Source organism: Pseudorasbora parva, chromosome 2 (genome assembly GCF_024679245.1).
Source record: "Pseudorasbora parva isolate DD20220531a chromosome 2, ASM2467924v1, whole genome shotgun sequence".
NCBI lineage: Eukaryota > Metazoa > Chordata > Actinopteri > Cypriniformes > Gobionidae > Pseudorasbora > Pseudorasbora parva.
The window spans coordinates 22,034,513-22,048,950 of record NC_090173.1 but is presented as its reverse complement, the minus strand read 5'-3'; the positions used below and the strand labels follow the sequence as shown (position 1 = coordinate 22,048,950).

The window sequence follows — 14,438 nt, the reverse complement described above, 5'->3', positions numbered from 1 at the left end:
ATTTTGTCTTCTTTCTGCTTGTACCTTTCACTGTTTACCTTTGTTACATGTAAATAGCTCTAGAAATTTAATAAATGGCGAAAAATTATAAACTTTCTTAATGTGTCATGTCTTCTTGTGTATTTTAAAGCCAGATAAGCTTATTTTAAATGCATATTTCTTATATAGGTGGATACCATATTCTATTGTGTTTTGCTACACATTTAATTGTATTTGGCTTGCCACTGTGCATTTTCGTTAGCCTTGTAGCACTCGCCTGTCTTGAAGATCTCTGCATATCTCACTGGTGATTTATATCGCTGCATTGCGAGTAATCCTGGTACATTACGCCTTGTAATCTTATTCTAAATCACAAAACCCTTCCTTTCTGTCTCGCCTCTCCTTAATTTAACGGTGCACAACCCCTCTGCTCAACGACGCCGTGAATGCGCCTAAAAATATGGATCCATGTTAGAAAAAAAGCAGAAGTTAAATAGTTTCTCGGCTCGTGGGCTTTTAATGCTTTAATGAGTGTAATTCTTGCACAACAGTTTCGCGACTGTTTGCCAGCGCAAGCTGTGTGTTTTTTATATTACAAAGGAGCGGGTCGGTGCCATAGCTCAAACCCTGACAACCAAATAGATAATCAAGAAGACAAATGGCTTCTTTTGGAAGGCGCAGCCCTTGTATTAATTTTCATTTTCTTTTCTCAGAGCAGGTATTGAAAATATAGAGCAGGAGAAAATAACATTCCGTTTGCTGGCGTTGAACTTTACACAAAAGTATGGCCTTAAATTGGTCTGCTAGCATTCCGTGGCACCGTGAAGATTTTCTATTACTTGCTTGTTGATATCAGAGAGGCCTTTTCGCCACACAGCCTGCTAAAGCCATTTGTCTGTTTTCTCTGTTTTATTTATGAAATGCTGTCTGGATATAACGTCAAACACTTCAAAAAGTAAAATTGTGAGGCAGTAAAACCATATCAGGTCCACTCTCTAGTTAAATTTGCTAAATGTGCACATTTTCCAGCAATGTATTGAGAGCTAATAAAGTGGCATAAATATTTAGCACAGCTAAATAAACCTTATATAGCCCATCAACATACAACCATTTTGTGATTTAGGTTCACATCTTATTTCCAAAGTTCTTTCATGTATTTTTAAACGTGTCTCTTCAAAAGGTACTCTAGAATTTTTAATGGATGCATTTGTGTGTGGCATCTGTATAGACCCTGGAATTCTATTGTTGTCACACATATTTTATTTATTTTTTTAGAGAGAAAAAAAACCTTTCTGCCACATTGGTTTGAATAGGAGTGAACAGATTTCTTTTGAGGGCCTGAAAAGTTCACCGCTATTATTTGCAGACAGAAGCCTAAAGAAAAATGCGAGAATTATACAGAAAAATCATTAATCACCGCTTCTCTTTAAACAAGTCTTCTCTCCTATTGTCATTCGGCAGCACAACTGCTCGGACCTTCTGCTAAGAGGGGAGTGAAATCTTGAAGGGCACTTGAAGACACCCCCCCCCCCCCTCTCCTACCATCTTCTATTCACCAAGTCATGCCACAAGAAAACTTTTTGGCGAGGGATGTCCCATGAAGAATCTCTTGAAAATGTTAGCGCGAGTGAGAATCTTCGCAGGACGAGAGATGGCAGCGTTCAAGGTACAGTACTTTTGTTTTATTTGCAGCAATTTTAGTGCTTTTAGTTTTATTGCTTTATGGCCTTCTCACAGTAGGGTAGCAGAGGCACATTTGTTGTGTTGTGCCACGGATGGATTTTATGGCTGCTTTGACAGAAAGGGTAGCGTTTGGGAACCGGCTGTCGTGTGTTTGTGATAACTTCTAGGTGTGTACCATCACAACTAAAGTGGTAGAATGTTTTCCTTTTCGCGTTTGAGCACCACATCTGTAGAAATGCTAGATGGTCTATTTGTGGGTGTTGGCCCTGAAGGTATCGAGAGAAAAAAATCGAATGTGCACGTCAGTGACTGTTTGTCCGTTCCTGTGCGCGTGAACGCGCATGTGTCTTCTATCAACACTGTGCATATGCATGAGATGCATTGTGCCATATATGCATGTAAGCAAATCTGGATATGCAATATGTAAGACATCTCCCATCTGCGAATATAAAATGTTGCCCTAATGGCTGTTGTTAATGCACTTGATTTCCTTTGCATATCATATTGTTTGTGTGCGCATGTGTATGCCTCCCCACCTTAAAAAGCCTTTTTATCCCATCAGAGAGCTTGGGTGGCCACAGGTGCAAAGCGGCCCGTCTCGAGAATAAATTATGCGATGCTCTGTTGGTTAGACAGGAATGAAATGCACCAAAGAGAATGTCTCGAGAGCAACTATTTGCTTAAAACAAACGACTTGGAGCAAATTGCTTCAATTGCATGTTGTGTGCTTAGATGAGCACGAATGCTCTGATACGGGCTCACCGCCATTTAACCCCTGCAAATCAATCTCTTGTGCGTATTGGAGAAAAGGCCAGTGGTTCTGGTTTACGGCTTTCGCCTCCCTCTGCGGACCTGTGTGGCATGAAGCGTGGCAAAAAAGACAAAAATATAGAAACCGATATTGAGGGAAGTTGAGGGATGACATAAAAAATCGATTCTTGCAGCAGGCAGGCAGAATGGCAGCATTGGGTTCAGCTAGAGGACACGTTTTGCTGACCGATTAGGTCTGTTGCGAAGGCTCAGACTGACCCTTCTGAAACCCTTGACCCGGCGCGGACAGGACAGCGCTACGTGTAACATGGTCAACAAAGCCTTAGGGCGAGTTTGTCATAACAGCACGGCCAGGGCACTGTAACCCGAGGGCACCGTGCTATCTCTTCCCTCAGACAGTCTAGTAAACTATCGGGGGCCCTTAAAACAACAGCAGCCGTGGCCTTGCAAAGACCCATCCTTAAACATCTCTCCCGTCTTTTGGTTTGAACCACTTGAGAAAGGCCTGAATAGTCAGCATGCGTGTCAAGACCCGCAGAATACACACGGCGAGATTACTTTACGATTTCCTTTATATGTATTTCAGTAGCTGTAACACTGTGAGGGAGGCCAAGAGGGCCTTCCGCTTCAGAAATATGACGGCTATTTTGTGTGACAACGCCTCGCATTGTATCATGTATAAGCCCCCTCCTTCTTGCTCGCCTTGTTCTGGTCTCCACTCCCTCCTTCAAGGTTTGTTGGAAAGCTCTCCATTGGCCTTGTAACGCTGATGTGATGGTGTGGTGCCTGTTTTAGCTCACGCCGCTAATTGCGAAACAAATAGCCCTCGCGCATTGCTGAATTATTATTGTGAAAAGCCGCGGAGCGGAGGTCAGCACCGCATAGTCACAGAGATATATGGCCCGCGCGCGCCAGCTTTGTGGGCCTGGGCTGTGAGCCTGTGCGCGTTTGTGTGTGTGAGTGTGGGTGTGTGTGTGTGTGTGTGTGTGTGTGTGTGTGTGTGTGTGTGTGTGTGTGTGTGTGTGTGTGTGTGTGTGTGTGTGTGTGTGTGTGTGTGTGTGTGTATGTTTAAAGAGACACATATTAAGTAAGGCAAATCACCATTGTTAACACTGCCAGCAAACCCCCCCCCCCCCCCCCCTCTACCGCATTACTAATCTACTATTTCATCAATATTACTGTAATATTCCCCATCTCTATCTACACAAGGCTTACTACAACTATTTAGTAAATATGTTTAATCTCTTGTTTTGAAAAATGCAGATTAGGCGTGCATTTATTTCTTTAACTCTCCGTATCTCTCCAACTGGGCTCCTCTTCATTCGATATTAATATTTAACTAACTGAATGGTTGCTGCGATACAGATTCCATTATTTCCTGAGATAGCGAAGAGTAATGAGTTAGCTCACTATAGAGGAATATTCAGGTGCTTTATTTGTTACTCCTGGCTTCTGAAAACGTGTCTTCTCACGTAATGTGCAAATAAACCGCTCGCGCACATGCTACAGCGATTCATATTACAGTCCGCTGATAGCATGTGAAAATATTGTTATTGATAATAATAATAATAATAATAATAATAATAATAATAATAGCAACGCTACATTTAATAAACCATTTGGGTTCATCTAAATTATTATTTTTTTAATCCAGGTTGCAAGAAAAAACAAACAAAAAACAAACAAATCCGACATATGGAAATTGCACATGGTGACCTCAACAAGCCGCTGTCCTGCATTATCCCTATCAAAGAATATATATATTTTTAAAGGCACTACGCGTTCTGTCGTTTTTGACAGATTTACAGTCCCCAATAAAAGAGGGTATGCTCAGTGCCGTAAATCAATCTCCGCCGCTCTGTATAAACCTAGCCTTTAGCCAAACGTTCTGTTTACTTAAGCGCCTGCAAAATCTGGAATATCCATTCACTGATTTATCTTTATAATCTAAGCTCTCTATTTTTCTATATAATAATAATAAAAAATTATAAATAAAAAATATATATAATAATGAAACCGGTTGTTTTATCATTATTGTTGCTCTTACTGACGCACGTTAAATATCCAACAAGGTGAATTATCACCTTTTAAAACGCTATACGGGTTTTAATTATAATGTACTTTGAATGTTTTACTATTTACTTTTTAAATGTTCATTTGACCTTTTAAAGGATTTTTGTATATATGTTACAGTTATTTCGTTTTTATTTTCAGATGATTTGGCCACTAATTAAAATACAGATTTAAACTCTAATCATTGCCCAAGAATAATTCAAAGACATGTGAAAACAAAACAATCGAGTTGTACTTAAGAATGATTTTTATTATCAGGCATTTCTATTATGCTATCTTAGAATTAATAGAATTATATTATTAGGCGTTAGTTCTGTTGTGAGAACTACTAGTCTTCATGTATTTCCCAAATGTATTTCCCAAATGTAAGTAAATACTGAAATATAGACCTAACAAAATTATTCGTATAGTTTATATATATATATATATATATATATATATATATATATATATATATATATATATATATATATATATATATAAACCTAAAAGATGTAACAAAGTCCCATATTTCAAAAGCATTGCACGTGCAATCGTTATCAATTTTTGAATCCCACAATTTCCTTTCATTCTTTCAAAGCAGTAAACGCCGAGGCATATATGCTTTAATCTTGATAGACAGTTGTGCTTTAATGTTACCATTGATGTAATTCACATATTGCCTAGTTCATATATGATTTAGTTTGTATACACCGCCACAACTATCTTGCATACGATAAAATGCATGGATACAATTGCACATTGCCGAAAAAAATGGCAGAGATTCAATTGCACACACAGCTTATCTTTATTGCATTCACCTTCTTTGGCAAATTATAGTCTAATTGCATTTGATAAAACTGTGGCTACACTGCTGACTACACTTTAATCGCGCGTTTTATTCGTTCCTTCGAGCTGTTTTGACTGATATTAGCTATAGAAAAGACGGCGCAGATTATTTGCTATACTTCTTCGAAGCACACAGCAAGTCAGGCTATTGTTTGACCTTCAAAGTCTCTGTACTGCTCCGTTTCTTTTGACTCAGCCCCAGGTCTATTGTTTCCGTTTTGCCTCAGCGCTGTGCAGAAGGGCATCCCTACCATTGTTGCTTAGGGCTCGCAGCAGGGTCTCAACAAGAGACTTTTTTTCTCCTTTATCTGTCGCAAGTTACCTGTCTTTGAACAGCCTAACAACTCCTGATAATATTAAGATAATAATAATAATAATACAAAATTAACAGTTTGATAGTTAAATGTAAGCAGACTTCTATAAATCTCCTAACTTGTTACAAATGTGCTCTCTGCATTGAAAATGTTTAAACTGACTTAATTTCGATAAAATGTCAAACGCGTGGTTGTAGTGTTAAATAAGCTGGCAAAGAATCAGTGATGAAAATTGGGTATGTGATATCAGTTGTAATGCCAACAGCCATTCATCAGAGTGCTTGTTATCGTAAGAATTTCTTCACAGAGAGAGAGAGTGAGAGTCTCTTATTTTATTTATCATCGTTTTAATGCATATTCATAGTAGTCACAAATAAATAAAACAAGACATCAATATAACACCAAAGACAATAATTGGACTTGAAATTGCATCAAAATAGGAAAAACTGCTGATTACAAAAGTAAACTGATTCATTGGAACGTAATACGGAACTAATCAGAATTAAAAACACAATTTAATAAAAATGCCCGTAATAAAAAATAGGCTACCTATGCGTTATAAAAGACTATAAAACTTGCACCACTTAAAAATGTACCATAATGATTCCATGCCTACCATAAAGGCTAAGGTAACCGTGCACATAGTCGTACCGTAACAAACTTTTTTTATTTACCTTGTCCTGAATAGTATGAAGACTTTCATTTTAAGAATAAAAAGAACAGAACAGCATGTAGTGTAGCTGTGGAGTGTTGGGTCATAGTAATCCCGCGAGCGTGCAAGCCGTGGTGCCCCCATCCCCCTCCTGGTCACGTGATTCATTAAATAATTAATGCAGTGGTTGCAGAATAGATATGTATTCGTCAGGAATATCGCAGACATGGTCTCCTAGTGTCTGACGTGAAATTCAACTGTCCTTTTAAAAACAAGCCCTATAGCGGAGCGAAAAAAAGCACAGGCAGAGACCCTCACGGAGGCTGCAATAAAACAAATTTGGACGGGGAGCGTCTCACCGTGCGAAGCTTGTGAGTATACGAGGAAACGGGGAACGCCACTTCGACCGCCGCCACCGTTCCAGGCTTACCCGACTCCTTGCATTTATTTGCTGTTTTGTGGTGTTGTGGTAAATATCGTCCAGGAATACTCATCCTCGCCATCCCTTGTCATCATGCATGTATGTCTCACAAACCCATTCCATCGTTTGAATTCAGCTGCCAACAGGAGTGATGCTACATGTCATTGCATTACAGCGTGCTCCATTCATATCACTACATATATATTTTGAAAAGCAGAGTGTTTCTCTTCTTTTCCTCACCGTCCCACATAAACCATCTTTCTCCCTTCCTTTGCATGTCGCTCTCTCTCTCTCTCACTCTCTGTACCGTCTTTTCAGCCAGCTACTTCGCTTGATTTATAGTGATATGCGTGTCAGCGGCAGCGGGGCTGCCATTGTGTATTTGTGAGGGAGTTGTGTTGTTTATGGCCGTCTGCGCGATAAATCATTTCTCTTTGAAAATGATGGGCGAGCGACGATATGCGGGAACGAGGAAGAGATTCCCCGGATTACCGTTTAGGCTTGCCGACTTTTGATTCGAAAACGGCCCGCGAAACCTTCGCTTTCGCCCTCTCCCCTCATCTTTAAAGCCCCCCGAGTTGATTATCGCGAACGATTTACGACAATGGATCAGCGACTAATATGAAGTAGCTGCAGGTCTTGAGTTACTGAATATGCAATTACCTATTAAGGGAAGATTTGTTTAAATTTGGCAAAACGGGAACGCCTCGTCGCCTTGTAAATCTCATAAAAGTGTCCGCGCCCGCTAGAAAACTCATAGCCAGGGGTCTCATACCTGGACTGCAGCTGTTTTTCTTCATGGTGTAAAAACCTAATTGGAGTACTTACTGAGTAGAAAGGGCCAGCTACTGCTTTAGATTATTCGTAACAAGAACACTGACAGAGGTTGAATTGCCCTTAAGCTAAAAGAGGGTCACTGACACAAAGAAGATCGTTTTTGTATCATTTTTATTTTTTATTTTTATGTGGGACACACTAAATAGACAGACTTATAGGCTTGCTTCAGTTACATAAGGCTTTCAATGGCCATTTTATTGTTACAAGTTTAGTTTTTTCCTTCTCTACAAGTGATTTCAATACTGTGAAAACTGAAAGAATAGCACTGAATTCTGCCTTATTGGCTGGCATGCTATTTGAACTGGATTCCCCCCTCCTTATCTGTGCACGAGGAGGAGGCTTGTCAAGTGAGCGACTTTACCTGTAGTAAATCTTGTTTATGACGTGTTAATGTTATTTCGTAGAGATGGCAATAATTGTGCAATGCACATGCGCCGCTGAAAAATACGTCCACAAACAAAGAGGTTAAGCGACCTTTATTATTTTATTCACACAAACATAAAAACATACATCCATAAAACCATACATTGTAATCTATGAGCTTAAGAGGGAAAAACGATACATGTTAATGTTACTGAATAACTGATCAGCAGGAATAATAATAATAGGTAATAATAATAATAATAATAATAATAATAATAATAATAATAATAATAATAATAATAATAATAAAGGAGTTCTGGGACGCTTTGCCCCTCAACTTTATAGCATTGCAATTGTTTTTATTCACCTCCTCTCCACCTGGGTATCACAAACCTTTGTGTAGCAAAATTAGAATAACTCCTTGGCTCCTATCAAATATTAATGGGCACACCGGCATGGCGAGCACTATCAAAATGTATAATTCCAGCAGCGCTCCGTGTTGCCCGGCGCTGTGTCAAAAACAATATCCAAGCTCATTTTGGAAGATGCGCAGGGGGTGAAAAGATGGGACTTTTTTTTCGTGCAGGGACTCGCCAGGCGGATCTCATATCTGATTTCACGTGTTTAGTGACAGCCGAGGTTGAATAAATGATTCAAAATGCCAGTCAGTTTGGATAGACATTAAGAGTCCCCATATCTGTGCAGAAAAAGTGTTCAAGTAAAGTTATATAGTTATGTTTATAACAAAAATGCCAGTGATATTGATTAAATACTATTTATGTAACCAAATAGCCTATATATCATGTATACTTAATTAAATATTAAATTTATTAACTACATTTTAAATATTAGTAACGTTAGGATTACGAGTAATTGACATTTCAGCATTAAAATAGTGTTGTAAAACCATTCAAATGCCCATAAAAAAGCAAATTCAGATAATTATATATAAATGTATAATGCGTTCTGATACTGGCCTGTGTATATGACGGGAGATGTTAATGCTTGTTGGCCTTTTTTTCTTCAGTCTTTATCAGACAGCAGTCCGATAGTTCATCACTAGCGAGTTTCCTCAGTCTTTGAATTGGATGTCGGCCATATTGTCCTCTTATTGCATTCAAATGTACACTAACAAGATGGAGCGATGAACTAAGCTGCTGTTTTGCAATTTAGTCTTCAAACTTATATTATTTTGACTTATTTAAAACAAACATTACCACATTTTACCACCACTACTACTAGCCTACTACTACTAATACTACTACTACTACTAATAACATTAATTATTATATTTTTTTATTATTATTATTGAAGAACTCCGGCATGGCTAAGTTAAACAACCCACCCGTTGTCTGTGGAATATAAGATATGTGCAGTAATTACACATGAATGTCGTATATTTGTACCAGTAAACGATCATAGTTGGATGTTCAACGATTATAGTTGTCTATTCGCTATCAATAAATGATCATAGCGAGCATACAGCTTGGACATTCAACTGTCACTAAGCATGGTGGCTAAATGCAATCATGTTTTGGTCCCATGTTGAATCTTTAAGTCCTTTTGTTTTTCATTGGATTCGCCATTTTATTAGGCCAGCGGTAGCAGTTGTACGTAGCTACGATTTATTTTATGTTAGCTTAGGTGAGTTTTCCAGGTGTTTCCCCTGTCTCCTAATGCACGAATAATTACCCATTTGGAAATAAATCAATATCAAACCTCTCTCTAATTCATAACGGTCCACACAGAGCAACGATTGAAAGCACATGAAAAATGAGCAGAGAAACGCTATCCAGAGGCTACACGCGGGTTTTTCATCCATTTGAGGTGCATGGGGGAGCGCGATAAGAGAATTCAGCCGGAAATGTTCGAGCCAGCGACTACCTTTTTATGCAGTGGCTAAGAATAGCATGGATATTATCATCACACTTTTAAATAGTTATAATTGAACTTCCGTCTATGTCTACTTCTACTGTGTGTGTGTGTGTGTGTGTGTGTGTGTGTGTGTGTGAGCGCACGCGCCTGTTGTTTTCTGCTATCTCTGCGTGGGTAGTGTACAACCTAGCACACAAAAGCCTCGAAGAGGAAAGCCAAGTGCAGTGACTTATCTGGGAGGTTTGCAATTTAAGACTAGTGAGTGCAGGAAATGTGCATTTGAGCAAAGTTAGCAAAACAAAACATACTAAAGCTAGACCTACCAGATGAAATACTGCGTGAGGTTTTTTTGTAAACTCAAGAAAATAGCAAGTAGCCTATAACGCCTTTACTATCTATTGGAATTTGGCATCATTCCCTGGAAGTAAAAAAGGAGACAAGAAACGTGTTGGATGTCGACAGGAAAGGGAACAATTATCGGAATGAGGTTGACCGTGTTCGCCCTTGCCGAAGCCTGCAGGTTGCAATAACCATATGGCCCATGTGTTGGCCCCGTAGCCGTGCAGTCCCCTATTGGACAAACGAACCCCGTTGGCTTCTCCACCCTGTGTGTCCTGTCAGTCCACTGGTTCACTAGTTCACCGTGTCAATCCACCCTGCTCCGCGCAAGCAGCGAGAGGCAATCAGACAGCTTGAGGCTAGAGGTGGAATCTTTCGCCTGCCGGTGAGTGGTGCTCCAGAGCAGTCGCACGCTAAGACTCAAAGCCTGGGGTTCGGCTGAAGGAAAAACGCTGAGCTCCCGGAGTATTGGGATTGTGGACGCCTGAGTGGAGTTGTGCGCGCATTAGCAGTCCCCAACGCGCATGTGAACGCTGCGATCCACTAAGTAGACTCATTTTATTGTTTTATGTAAACGTTTAAATCGACAAGGAAGCAATAAAACGTTACCTTCTCGCATCGAACAACAAATTTCAAATCTATAAAACAACCCCTTCGTGGCAGCCAATCTGTTCCGTGGTTTTGCGTAAATATTCCAAAAACAAAGGCCCATCTTCAGCGACGATACCGGGAGGAATGCTGGATGTCAGGTAAGATTTGCAAGCTTCGAATGATGCCGCATGCCTGGGTTCTTCCTTGTGTCCCGAGCTCTTCTGCCGACAAGTAATTAATTATCCGTTGTGTGACCTAGAGTCATCCCTGGGTGTGCCCGACTTCGAAAACTTTTTTCTTTGTTTTCAAACAACTGGAGACACTTGCCTTCAAATTGGTAACCGATGAGGGCTAAAAGTTGGCTCATTCCCCAAATACTTTACTACATTTATTTTATTACTCTTGTGGTTCTGTAACGCTCTTTTTCCATCACTTAGACTAATTTCTCAAAGTCTTACTGATTGGGAAAGTGTGGAGATTCGCACAGAGGTCTTGAAAGTGCAAAAAGAACACAGATTTATGACCAAAATAGAAGGCTGCTTAATCTACTAACAACTCCTAATTTCTACCTTTGCCTTGGTCTCCATTGAAAGCGTCACAGGTATCCCAAAATGGCCATATAGCCATTTAGTCTTGTTATTTTTCAATTTTGCTGCTTGTAAAACGACTGGTGTCCTTAAAGGCTACAGTAGGCGAAAGCTGTCAAAGGTAATATAAGTGCGGCTAATAATTCAAATGTGGCCTCAAGGTAGTCGGCTATATTGAAACATAATGTCTCTTCTGTTCCCTGCCCATCGGTCGCTTAAACATCAACTTCTTAAAACAAAAAACAAAAACAAAACAAAACTATTTTTAGTTCTCGAATAGCATAGTATCATTTTACTATTGGTAAACGGTGTAGTTATAACAAATGTGTCTTAATTCAAATTCTATGAATTTAGAAGCGGTTAAGGTTTAACATGTGAACACTAATTTAATATTAAAAAACATGTATGTTGCGTAAAACTTTTGTCTATTTTGTGGTTTGCTTGAATTAAGACGGGAGAGATTTGCTATTGTTTATAACCTAGGATGAGGACATAATATAATTAGATGTTAACTAAAGTTAAATCACTTAAAGGTTCTGGCACAAATGTTTAACATCAAACAAAAGTACATTGTCACTTGCAGACATGTGCATCAACAAATTTCTACAAGCTCAGAAATCAGCCCTCGGAGTCAATCTGCGCGTTCTTACACGTTTTGAAAAATATCTTCTCTAAGTACCAGGCCTACTCTTGGTTTTCTTGTTGTCTTGATGGTCGTTAGCCCAAAAGAGAAATTGTGACCAGCGGTTTCCATGAACTAGCGTTCAGGTCTGAATAAAACCACAAAACTCTAAGTGGATATAATTTAATTGATTTTATCATAAATCACTGACAGAAAAGAGAGAGGACTAGTAAGAGGGAGCAATTTAAAGAACATTCCGACTGTCAACTAGGTCATAAAGCATATATATATATATATATATATATATATATATATATATATATATATATATATATATATATATATATATATATATATATATATATATATATATATATATATATAATATAAATTTTATTTATAACACACTTTTCATTCCGAAGAATCTCAAAGTGCAACAATGGAAAAGGGAAAAAATAACAAAAAATGTATAACAAGTAAAAATATAGAATAATACAAACAATCAACCAACACACAGTGAAAACAGTGTAAACAACAGTTAAAAGCTTTTCTGAACAGAAAACAGAGCTGATGGTGGAAGTCTTTCTGTCTCTCTCTCTCTCTCTGTGTGTGTGTGTGTGTGTGTGTGTGTGTGTGTGTGTGTGTGTGTATATATATATATAACAATCATGACAACAATAAACTATATATATATATATATATATATATATATATATATATATATATATATATATATACACACACACACACACACACACACACACACACACACACACACACACACACACACACACACACACACACACACTTCAGAATAGTTTATTGTTGTCATGATTATCACAGTTAGTGATTTTCATGGGCACCGATGGCTGCAGTGGTGTGTGGGGTTATGTTGCTTTACTAAAGCTCTCATTTAAACAGCGTCCACAAAATAAATAATTCAATTTCTTATTTAACTTATATTTTACTCTTAAGGTTAAAATCCATCTGATCCAACTGCTGTTTCACATCTAACAGGGTGCATTTTTATTTTCTCTGCTCATTTGTCAGATTTGTGAAGTTGGCAGTTTTGGGGACCCTGGGGGCATGGGCCTTGGTTGACCCAAAGACCCTGTCTCTTCCTCAGTCAGTGTCTTCATTCAAAAAGTTAAACATTATCTACCCTATGCACAGATGGTCCTTAAAAATTAACTTTGTTGTCGAATAGCTGAAAGTTTGACTTTTATATAAGACCATCTGAAAGACTACGTTTAGAGCATGGAGGGTTACAGGGCGTTGCGCAGTAATGCGTAATCTTCCGGTTTGTATAGTTTCGTTTAGTTAGCTTCACCAGTAAGTCCACTTGGGGGATATTTTCATCATGGTAGAGCTTTAGACTGAGTCAATTAAACAATATATGATTAAGTGTTGCAAACATAACATTTACACAAAGAAAACCACCTGATCTCATTCCAGAGCAATAAATAATGATTAATTCGTATTTGAGAAAAAGTTCTTCCCGGTGAGCGTCTTTGTTGTGAGCACTGCGCACAGGTCAGCAAGGCAAACGAGAAATCTTTAGTTGATGCTATATGCGTGGGTGTCAGAAACCAAGCCCCCTGCCCATTCCCACAGCCTGCGAGAGCAGAAACGCCTTTAATCGTTCAAAGATTGGCCACAGAAGGCCTAACGTATCAAGCGGCCTCACACTGAAGTTTGTGGTGTTGAAAGTTGGATGTCATCCGCCAGACTGCAAGAGAAAAGAAGACATATCTAGCCGCTCCCAGCTTAAAACAGCCTCCTCTCTCGGCATTTGGGTATGCTAAGCGTTCAAGCTCATTACTTTTCAAAGCACTGGAATCCAAAGAACGGACTTGATGAAAGCTCAACATTTCTGATGGGGAGGCGAAATCAGTGTCTTTTTGCTGGGTGGCACTCAAGAAAACAGGGCAGAAGTCATTAATTGCGATTGGTTGGATTATGAATGAGAATGCATATTTTCTATTTTTGGAATTATTAGATTATAGGAAAAGACTTCAAATAGACATTCTGACGCATGTGTGTCACGTGAACGAAGGATTCAGGGCATTATTTTGGATTTGGAAAGAGGGCCCTTATGGTATCGCCAAGTCACTACTAAATAGCCAGTTCACAACCGCCTGGTAAATTACACAACAAATGGGATGAGTTCGGCTTTGCGCTGACTTCTAGAAGGTGCTTCTCGAGAGCCTGTGGATGTACAGGACGGGAGATTAATGCATAAATATAAGACATTACAAGGGGATTCCAAAGTACCTCTGACTGATCATTAATCTGGTGAGTTATCGCACCTCCACGGAAAGGTCAAGCAGCAAACCCAGTGCCAATCTGTCAAAGCCACGCCGTGCGCCTCTTTTAGTTTCGCGCGTTTTACTATACCATGTTCGTAGGTATACGTGTTGCATATATTTTTGAAACGAGGATCTATATTACAGATGACTACAGCCACACAAATGGGTGATGCAATATCCAGGGGTGAGAGGGA

At 39.1% G+C, this 14,438-nt stretch overlaps 1 protein-coding gene and 1 long non-coding RNA gene across 9 annotated transcripts in view; one reads left to right on the top strand and one right to left on the bottom strand.

Moving 5' to 3' along the window:
- Positions 1–14,438, bottom strand: part of LOC137094600 (uncharacterized) — a 305,846-nt gene that overhangs the window by 22,862 nt on the left and 268,546 nt on the right. The window lies entirely within an intron of this gene.
- hoxb3a (homeobox B3a) overlaps positions 1–14,438 on the top strand; it is a 52,538-nt gene that overhangs the window by 27,049 nt on the left and 11,051 nt on the right. For 3 of the 7 annotated variants that reach the window (XM_067460302.1, XM_067460311.1, XM_067460292.1), the window contains exon 2: positions 1,441–1,645. The gene's annotated coding sequence lies outside the window, so the exon portion shown is untranslated. Of the gene's footprint in view, positions 1–1,440; positions 1,646–6,192; positions 6,672–9,933; positions 10,521–10,560; positions 10,885–13,599; positions 14,231–14,438 lie in introns of those variants that run through there. The other 4 variants (XM_067460320.1, XM_067460354.1, XM_067460337.1 and 1 more) reach the window with 4 other exon arrangements.